Source organism: Alexandromys fortis, unplaced genomic scaffold (genome assembly GCF_014885135.2).
Source record: "Alexandromys fortis isolate MF-2015 unplaced genomic scaffold, M_Fortis_MF-2015_v1.1 scaffold_0, whole genome shotgun sequence".
NCBI lineage: Eukaryota > Metazoa > Chordata > Mammalia > Rodentia > Cricetidae > Alexandromys > Alexandromys fortis.
Genome location: NW_026067949.1, coordinates 28,915,528 through 28,925,825, shown reverse-complemented (window position 1 = coordinate 28,925,825; position 10,298 = coordinate 28,915,528).

Below are 10,298 nucleotides of genomic sequence, written 5' to 3'. Positions count from 1 at the left end.
ACTGTACTCCTCTCTTTCCCTCAATCCATCCACATGTCCTGTTAGATTAATGTATCCAGAGCCATTAAAATGTCACCTCCTTCATTGTGACAGATCACCTCCAGGAGAGCAATGCTTTCTCCAGTCTTTTGTGTTATTGTTCTCACTGGTCTGTTTGGTTCATAGTGTTCATTCCCCACTGAGAAGGCAGAATGATATTATTAAATTGCTAAGTCATATCTTCTCATGCAGCAGAGGAAATCTCTACAATAGTTTCCTACTGTATCGCAAATACAAACCAAATTTTTGCCTATATTTTCAAGGCTCCAGTGAGCTGGCCCGTTCTTCCGACCTCATCACCACACCTCTTTTGCTCCTTAGTCTGACTTAAGCTTGAGTTCCAACCACAGTGGAAAAATGGGGCTTTTAAAGAATCTGAGTGTGCTTTTAGGATAAGCAAAAACATAGTGACCTGGCTCCAGTGGACCTATCAGTACAATCAAATTGAATTTATTATGGTTGATACTTCTCTCTTTGTGGATTGGGCTGTGAGAAGGATGTGAATTCCATGGACATGGCAGAATCTCACATTGTATGTATAATTTTTTGGTTGTTGCTGGCTCTAGTTATCTTTCATCCAGTCTGCTCTGGTTTGGGTTAATTATGCCACAATGTGTTTCTTTTTCTCCCACAGGTTGTATGAGGAAGACATTGTTCTTATGATTAATATATTAACAAGCACTATCACCAGGCTGGCCTCAGACTCAGAAATCTGCCTGCTTTTGTCTTCCAAGTGCTGGGATTAAAGGCATGCACCACCACCACCTGGCTTTGGGTATTTTGTAATAAACCCCGGATTCTACTTCTTTATCTCTTTTGTGGAAAAACGAAGACTCCATGCATCCTTCTCCCACTCTCTTACTTTTCTTATTCTCACTCCTCCAAAACCTAAATGCCTGTGCTTCCAATCTACTTAGACTCTAAACGACCTGGGGGTGGAGTTATGGCTCCGTTCACAGAAACTAGAACATTTGTTGGCAAGCAATTGATGCTGAAAAATAAATGTGGAATAAGAACATAAATGACAAGTAAAATTCCCAGAATTGCTATCAGAATCTTAAGACTTAATAAGGAAAACCCAATCTTTGTAGAAATAGACTTATGCCGTAAGAAAGGGTTGTTTTGCCTAGAAAGTTCAGTAACTCTCCTTAGGAAGCATCCCAGTGGTGGGCAATATGTTAGAGGTGGAATTTACCACCATCCTGTCCATTGCTGTGGGTCTTGGCTTTAACTTTACAGGTCTCAAATGTGTTTATCATCATGCTAATAACAGAAGATCCAGTTCTTAGGACTGTCTTGATGAACTGGAATTTGTAATAATGGTGTGTAAACCAGAATGCCAAGTTATTGGTTTATAATGAGAACCCAAATCCTCCCAGGAATCGGCATGTGTGAAGTCTGTATAATTAGTCCCTGCCTGTAGGTAGGCTTTATAAGAAGCTAAATCAGATAATCGAGGTGCTTGCCAAGCAGGGATTGGAGACGTACCACAGCACGGTGATTAAGACACAGGCAGGCCTAACTTCAGATCCCGAGTCTGCCACTGACTTCCTGTAAAATGGGAGTAATAATAGTCCCAACTTGTGGCAGGTGGCTTTGGGGATGTATCTGAGGCCACACAAGTTTGACTCTAAGAATAACTACCTTCCCTGCTTCTCTCTTTCCTGTAAATCTAGTGCCCCGGTTTTATATTGGGACCTTGCACTACCATTCACAAGGAGAGCTAAGGCTAGACTCCTAATTTATGTAGGAGCCATCAGATTCTCTTTCACAGGAGTTTGTGATTTGTTTATTTGGTTTTAATTAGTTAATTAAATTTATTTTTCAGTGCTGGGGATTGAATTTTGGGCCTCACTCATCTTAGGAAGGGCTCTACCACTGAGCTATACTGCAAACCCAGAGCTTAAAATTTAGAAACAGTTCAGCCTCATCTGTTTGCCTGGATAAGTTGATGGGAGCTTGGGGCCAGCGGTTGTCTCTGCAGAGAAATGATACCCATCCAGGAACTTCCATTTATTTGAGGCTGGGTTGGCAGAGAAGAAGAGAGATCAATGAAACAGAATCATCCAGACCAGCAGAGACTGAGACCATGGCAACGGGAGAGACAGCTTGGTTAGCACCTGTCACCAATCCTGTTCCAAGCCCTTCAGAGGCTCATCAGTTTCCCTCCTGATTGAGACAGCTCTGTGTTCTCGCATGAAGTGTCCCTTCTTACTTAAGCTAACCACACTCAGTTTTTGGCATTTTCAAAACAAGAGGTTTGGACAACAGCCCTATATGATATTTTAAAGTTAGTAGATGGCTGTAGAACACAGGTGATACCTTTAGAAGGCAGGTGACACCTATAGAACACAAGCGATACCCATAGAACACAAGCAACACATTTGGAACACAGGTGATAATCTTCCTGCTACTGGGATGATTGATTGACGTTTTCAATCAAGACATCTTAAGGGCCCCTAAGGGTTTGTATGAAGGTGACCAGAAGTATTCTGTGACTTTAAAAAAGAATCTCTGCCTAACTGGTCAATCATCTCCTTTTTGATGGACATAACTGCCTTCTGATACAGCCGCACGCTTTTCAGACACAGGGTGGGGGGCGATTCTGTTTCCGTGGTGATTGGATTTCTCTGTGCTGGCTTTACAATAAATCTAAGATGATCTTTCGACCTCTCATTCCCATAACCCTTAAAGACACTCCAATATGATCCTTATATCATGAGGTTATGGTACAATTACCCCATGCACTCAGGATGCCAAGAGCTCTGTGTCCTATTCTTACTGTCCTTGACTTCATTCTGAGACTCACAGGGCCACTTACCGGGTTGCAGGCAGACTTTTCTATCTCCCCAGTTACCCTCAGAGCTACCGTTGTTAAATACTACTACCTTACTTTCTTGAATTCTCCATTAACCTTCTTGGATCCCACTCCGCTGAGACTTCTGAGGCAGGCAAGGGCATTAGGGAATAGCATTTGGACCAGTTTGATTAAAATACCAGAAAATAGTGGAGGATTGTGCTGGAATAGGCTGTGGTCTGCGGTGTAATTCCCATCAAACAACACCAATACCAGGACCCCTTGCAAGAACTCAGCAGTGACTTCTGCCTCCATTCTGCTGGCCACCAAGAGCCACCGCTTTCATATCGGCAGTGCCACTTAGGTGGCATTTTCTTGGTGTCGTGACATTTTCACTGCTTTTTACTGGAAGCTCTTTAGTCACAAGTTCTTCAGTGTGAAGGACACTTCTGATGTCAATACCGTTTTGGAGGCTAGAACAAATTGTTTTCTTCCTTGCATGAAAATTACCAGGCTGACATCGTACAGGCTAAAAATGTTCACATAGCAGAACTTCTAAAAATAGATCCAAAATACCAAATTCTGTTGAGTGGGACTTTACAACAGCCACCAGCTATCTGCATATGGTGGTAAAGTTTGTCTATGGAAAATGTGGCCTGTTAAGGTCCTGGGAGGCCCAAAGAGAAAGAGTTCTCAGAGGAGACCCAAAACAAAACAAATCAACCAGCAAACCTTTTGGATAGGCATTTAATTGCCTCACCAATGGACTGAAGGATAATAATTTCCCAAAGGCGATGTGTCTCTTTGAAGGACAATTTAGATCACTGTTTGGTCATTGTGATCATTTTTCCTCATCCTGTGTCAAGGGATGGTTTACTGAAAGGGGATTTTTTTTTCTATCTTTCAATTGTTTAATAAAATATTTGCTATGTTGAAACTCCAATATATGTAGCAGATAAACAATTTTGATGTGGTAAACATCTGGAAAACGATAAATCAATTCCATGCGGTTTTGTTACTTGAACTCTGTCTTTAGCATGTCACTGGAGTTGGTACTATGTTGCTAATATGTTTATTATCTACATAATTAATATATGCAGTATGTATACATGGTTTAGGTTTATACTTACATGGAAAGGTAAGCATGAAGGTTTTATTTTTTATTAAATTTATTTATTTTATTATTTGTGTGTGTATGTGTGTGTATGTGCACTTGAAAGCATGCCATAGCATGCACGTGGAGGTCAGAGGACAACTCGTAGAAGTTGGTTCTCTCATTCTACCTTGTGGGTCTCAGGGATTGAACTCAGGCCGTCAGGCTTGATGGCAGGCATTAACTGATGAACCAGGTCATTGGTCCAAATATGAAGGGTTTTTATTTATTTCAAAGTAAAGAAACACTAGTCAACAAATGAACCTAATACTAAGAATTTTGGCATAATTATGGAAAGATATTTTTAAAGAGTATCTGGATCGAAATGACTGATGAAATTCCCTTTTCCACTTTGCAATATAGCCGACTTTGCACGGGAGTTGCTCAGCGATCCTGTTTCTATTGTGATTACCCTTGCCGTGGACTGACGGCAAGACCAGACGAACCTTCTGCAGAGTGCTTCAACTATGGCATCTTCACCTCAACTTTTTTCCTTACCTTGAAAAGAGTTATGAGCTTCAGTTTTGAGCTAGACTTAAAGGCACAAGTTTAAACAAGAACTACCTGGAAAGGTGAATAATCCTGAATGTATTTTAGTTATTTGAGGTAGATTTGTAGGATAAATGAAAGGCAACGGGCGAGGGCCCTGCAGAGCCCAGCTCTCCAGGCCTTTCTGCCTTCTTCATTCTCACCTCAGGAGCTGTTCATTTATTTTTTTATTTAGTGTGTGTGAGGATATGGGACTGTTGTGGTGCTTGTGTGGAGGTCAAAAGGCAACTTTCAAGAGTCAGTTGTCACTTTCTGCCTTGCTGAGGTGGGATCTCTCTTCTGTCTGCGCCTCTTGCTCCTAAGCGTTGAGCCGGTGCTCCTGTCCCGCCTCCTGTCTTGTGGTAAGAATACTAAGAATACAGATGGCTGCCATCGCATCTGGCTTTTCACATGGGTTCTGAGGATCAAACTCGGGTCATCAGGCTTTGCTTGGCCAGTGCTTTTATTCACTGAGCCATATTCCTGGCCCTATTTATTATTTTCTGTTGCTGGAGATGAAACCCAAGGCTTCTCCCATGCTAGGTAAGCACTTCCAGGGCTTACTATTATTACTGTTTTAAAGAACAGCAATGCCTCTATCTATGAGCTATGAGTCCCACTGTTCACCAAAACCTTTCTCCTTACTCTACAAATACAATCAGCTTTAATTTTAAGCTAGATTTAAAGGCAGAAAAATAAAGCAGTAGATTTATCTATAATTAATAATCCAAAATAGTGCCTATTAGTATTATTCTTGAACTGTTAATGTCACTTTTTATAGGGAAATTCCCTTAAGAATAAACCGATAGGGGGCTGGAGAGATAGCTCAGAGGTTAAGAGCATTGCCTGCTCTTCAGAAAGTCCTGAGTTCAATTCCCAGCAACCACATGGTGGCTCACAACCATATGTAATGAGGTCTGGTGCCCTCTTCTGGCCTGTAGGCATATACACAGACAGAATATTGTATACACAATAAATAAATAAACAAACAAACCGATAGACGCCTGGCATGGTGGCACACTTCTTTAATTCCGGCACTCAAGTGGTATAAAATGAATGTGATCTCTGAGTTTGAGGCCACCCTGCTCTACAGAGCAAGTTCTAGAACAGCCAGGACTACACAGAAAACTGTCTCTGGGGGACAAAATAATGTGCTGATGGAAGCTGTAGAGATGGCTCAGCAGTTAAGAGCGCTTGCTGCTTCCTACGAGGAACTGAGTTAGATTTCCATTACCCACATCTGATGGTTCACAAGCAGGGCACCTGAGAGCTCCAGCCTCTTGAAGTGCCCACATTCATGTGCATAGACTCAGGCTCACACATAGATACACACATACACATAATTAAAATAATAAAAATAGGGCTGCAGAATTGGCTCAGTGATTAGGAGTACTTGTTGCTCTTCCAGAGGACCAAGTTAGATTCCCAGCACCCACAAGGCATCTCACAACTGTCTACAGCCCTAGTTCCAAGGAGTTCAAAGACCTCTTCTGACCTGTGAGGGCCCCGGGCGTGCATATGGTACACAGACATGCATGCAAAACATATGCATAAAATAATAAGCTGAATAAATATAAAAATGATTATAAATCTTAAAAGAGGAGTATACTGATATATATCATCACGAACATGCCACAATAAGCCCCAATTATTCTGTATAATAAGCAGAAAAAGGGGGTGCAGTATAATGATGATGTCACTAGTAAAACTGGGTATGGTAGATATAACCTAAAAAGTTACTCTGGCTGTCTTGGAACTCGCTATGTGGACCAGGCTGACTTTGAACTTACATAGAACCGTTGTCTCTGCTTGTGAATGCTGGCATTCACAACTATACCTGGCTATTACCTTTTTTTTCCTTCTGACATCCCGCTTCCCCGCCACCCAGTGCTACCACTGCCAAACTTAACAATTGTTTTTCCTTAAACTACTGGCATCTACATTCTTCTTTGGTACACTGTCAGGTTGTTTTTGTTTGGAAGAATGCTTCAATAAGCAGTTAAGGCCATGAGGTCTTAGATGTCAACTGATGAAAAGCTTCTGAGAGGGACTCAAAACTGCTGACTTTGGGAATTTGCTCTAGAGGGGAGAAATTCTTGGCCACTGAGAGAATGTTGAGAAGACGGAGGAGAGAAAAGGATGTGTCAACAGAGTGAGCCAAGCCCAGGGGACATGGCAGAGTGCCACAAGAAACCACTGCTCATGAAAGGGCCCAGCAGATGCAAACGAACAAAATATGGTCATCCCTCAGTCACCAGGGTTAGTTCTAGGCTCCTTCCCCAGAGTACCATGATCTTGGAGTGCTCAAGTCCCTTTTAATAAAACAGCAAAGTGAACTAGGGCATAGTTCAGTTGTATTGATTGTGCTAAGCTTGTAAGGGGCCCTGTGTTCAATCTCCAGTACTAAAGAAATAAATAAAATAGAATAGTATGGTATATGCATATAACCTAACATACTTTTCCAGGTTATTGTTTAATACCTGGTATAATATAAATGTTATACAAATAGTTATTAGGAGAGAAAATGTCATAAGCCTAGGCTGGCCTCCTACTTGGAAAGTCAACAGTGATCCTCCCCAGTGCTGTGGTGACAGGCACATCAGCTGATGCAGCGCTGGGACCAGTCCCATGCTAGGTGAGCCCTTTCCTGGATGTTTGATTCCTGGTTGAATCTGTGGGTGTCTCACTCACAGATTGAGGGGGTCTTCTTTTTTTTTTTTTTTTTTCCGAGACAGGGTTTCTCTGTGGTTTTGGAGCCTGTCCTGGAACTAGCTCTTGTAGACCAGGCTGGTCTCGAACTCACAGAGATCCGCCTGCCTCAGCCTCCCAAGTGCTGGGATTAAAGGCGTGTGCCACCACTGCCCGGTGAGGGGTCTTCTTTGAGTTGTGTGGAAGGCAGAGGGGACAAGTTCCCTTCAACTCCTAGCTCCCCTGTGAAGTCCACCCCACCCACTCTGTGTCTGTAAGCCCGTTAGTTTTTTGCTGGGTGGGAGAGTTGGAGAAGCGAGTCTTGAGGGTGAGAGAGTGAGTCTGTAGGCAAAGGTGAGAACTGACTCCTCCATTTTGTGCCGGTGGTTTCTAGATTCTTCCAGCGGGTTTCTTAGGCTTGTTTACTCTAGTCACCCTGAGTTTCTGATTCTCAAGAGGTCAGGTGTCTCCAGCTGGCACCCAGCGATTTATGGGAAGGATTGTTTGTTTCTTTGAGATTGCCAGATAAAACACAGGAGGATGCCCACTGAATTCTGAAGCTTAGATAAACAGAGGGAGCTTTAGAGTATAAATACATCTTAAATATTACACTGGGTATATTTGTATTGTAATGAGTTCTCTCCTAAGAGCTTCCACAGATGCCCAAGGCAGTCTTGTTGCATTTGGGCCTCATTTCCAGAAAACAATGTAAGTTCCCACTGTAGTCTAGCCAGACTGCAGGTCCTAGAGAATGCATCTCTGTCATTTTCTTCTCCTTGAAATTATCCCCTCCCACACCCTGTAAGATGATTATGTGAGTTTAACTTCTTTTAAGGGCAGGTAACAGTCCTATGACCCTCGAAGGAGTGGTGTAAAATGTCAGTGAGTTGGTATAGGTAAGTCATTGAGAATAGTACTGGGAGGGGCCAGAAGATGGCTCAGACAGTAGAAGCACCTGCCACCGAGCCAGTGACCTGAGTTTGCTCCTCAGCATCCACATGGGTGAACAAGAGAACTCTAGTTCATGCAAGTTTTCCAATGCACTGTGGCACAAATGTGCATGCGTGTACAAAGTAAGTAATTAATAAAACAACAGTACCTGGTATAGGTAAAATAGTAACACCTAGGTCTACCAAGTACAGTACAGTGCAGAGTCTAGGGTCTAGATGTCTTTGGGACAATTTGACCACTGTAGCCACTTCTGTCACTAACTCATGATCTCATGTGCATGCGTGTGCATGTTCAGTGTGTTTTGATCCTGTCCATACCCCCATCTTCTCCAGATCCAGCCTCCTTGGAAACATTTAACCCTGAAAATCTGACCCTTGACTTAAAGCTTTCAATGGCATTCTACTGCTCTGAATAAATCTGCGGGGCCTGAAATGTGTTTCTTTTACCCATTGCCACAACTCTGCTTGCCCCTCTTCCCTCCATGCTGTTTTTTCCAGGCACACAGGCCTTCTGGGGCCTCCAAGGGACCACAGGTGCTAGACCTCCCACCTATTTTCTTCCTGCTCCCACCTCGGCACCATGTCAGTGGCGTCTCAGCTTTCGGTCTGTGTCAAAGACGCCTTTCTCAGACAGGCCAATCCTGACCTCCTGGTCTAGTTTGCATTCAGAGTTTAGACCTCTACTTCTCCTCCAAAGCCACTTATTATGTGTAAAATTAGATGTTTGCTGACCATTGCACTGTAAGCTCCATGAGGACAGGGCTCATGTTTCTCTTATTAGGCCTGATAGTCCCAGATCTATAGTTGCTTGTCTTGGTCATTGTTCTATTGCTGTGAAGAGAAAACATGATCATAGCAAGTCTTATAAAAGAAACCATCTAATTGGGGCTGACTTACAGTTTTAGAGGTTTAGTCCATTGTCATTATGGCAGGGAACGTGGCAGCATGCAGGCAGTCATGATGCTGAAGAAGTAGCTAAGACTTCTCTATCTGGGTCTATAGGCAGCAGGAAGAGAAAGACACTGGGCCTGGCTTGTGCTTTTGAAACCTCAAAATCCACCTCCAGTGACTCATTTCCTCAAACAAGGCAACACCAATTCCTAATCCACACCTCCTAACCCTTCTCAAGTAGTGCCATTCCCTGATGACCAAGCATCAAATATAAGAGCCTATGGGGGCCATTCTTACTCAGACCATCATAATACAAAACAAGCAAAACAAAGGTCTAAAAAGAAATGCATTTTTATTTTAGAGAATGTACATGTGCATGGTTATTTGTTTGTGGGTACACGAGAGTGCAGCCTATGACGCCCTGAAGAAGATGTTAGATCATTTGGATCTTTGGAGCTAGAGGGACACACAGTTGTGAGATGCCCAGTGTGCATGCTGGGAAGTGAACCTGGGTCCTCTGGAAGTACATTAGTGCTTCTAACTGCTGAGACCAAACTCTAGTCCCCAGACAGGTTAATTTGATAGTTTTCTTTGCTTAGAAGCATGCTTCCTGTAGCACTGACTGACCTTAACTTGTTATGTGGCCAACAATGACTTTGAACCCTCAACTTTCTGCTTCCACCTCCAAAGTATTGGAAAATACTGTTTTTTAAAAAATAAACTAGTTAGATGAAGGACAGCAATACTATGGTTCATGAGCCCAATCAAGTCCATCACTTGAGTTTGTAAGGATGCTATGCTAAGAATAGAAGTGATTTTAACATTTTAAAATTTTCATATGAAATTTTGAGATTTCATATGAAAATTTAATTTTGGTATCGATAAATTTTTCTTGTTACAAAACCCTGCATTCCAGTCTACTGTATCATTTTTGGCCACTTTTGTGCTCCGGCAGCAGAGTGTAGCTGCAGCAGAGGCTGTACAGCCCAGAAATATCAACATGTTTACACTCTGATCTTCCATGGGAGACTGTCAATCCCAGTGTGAGACAAAAGTATTTGGGATCTCTGGGCAGCCTGTGTCCAAAAGTCTCTTGCAGGTGGCTTCGCTCAGTTGTCAACTGTTTGCTTCTGTTGCTGAAACAAGTGTTCTATTTATTTTTGCTTAGTTGGTAGGATTAATTAAAGAGAGTTTCCTTTGTCCTTTGTTTTTCTTCTCTATCAACAGACAGCTCCCACCACCACCACACACA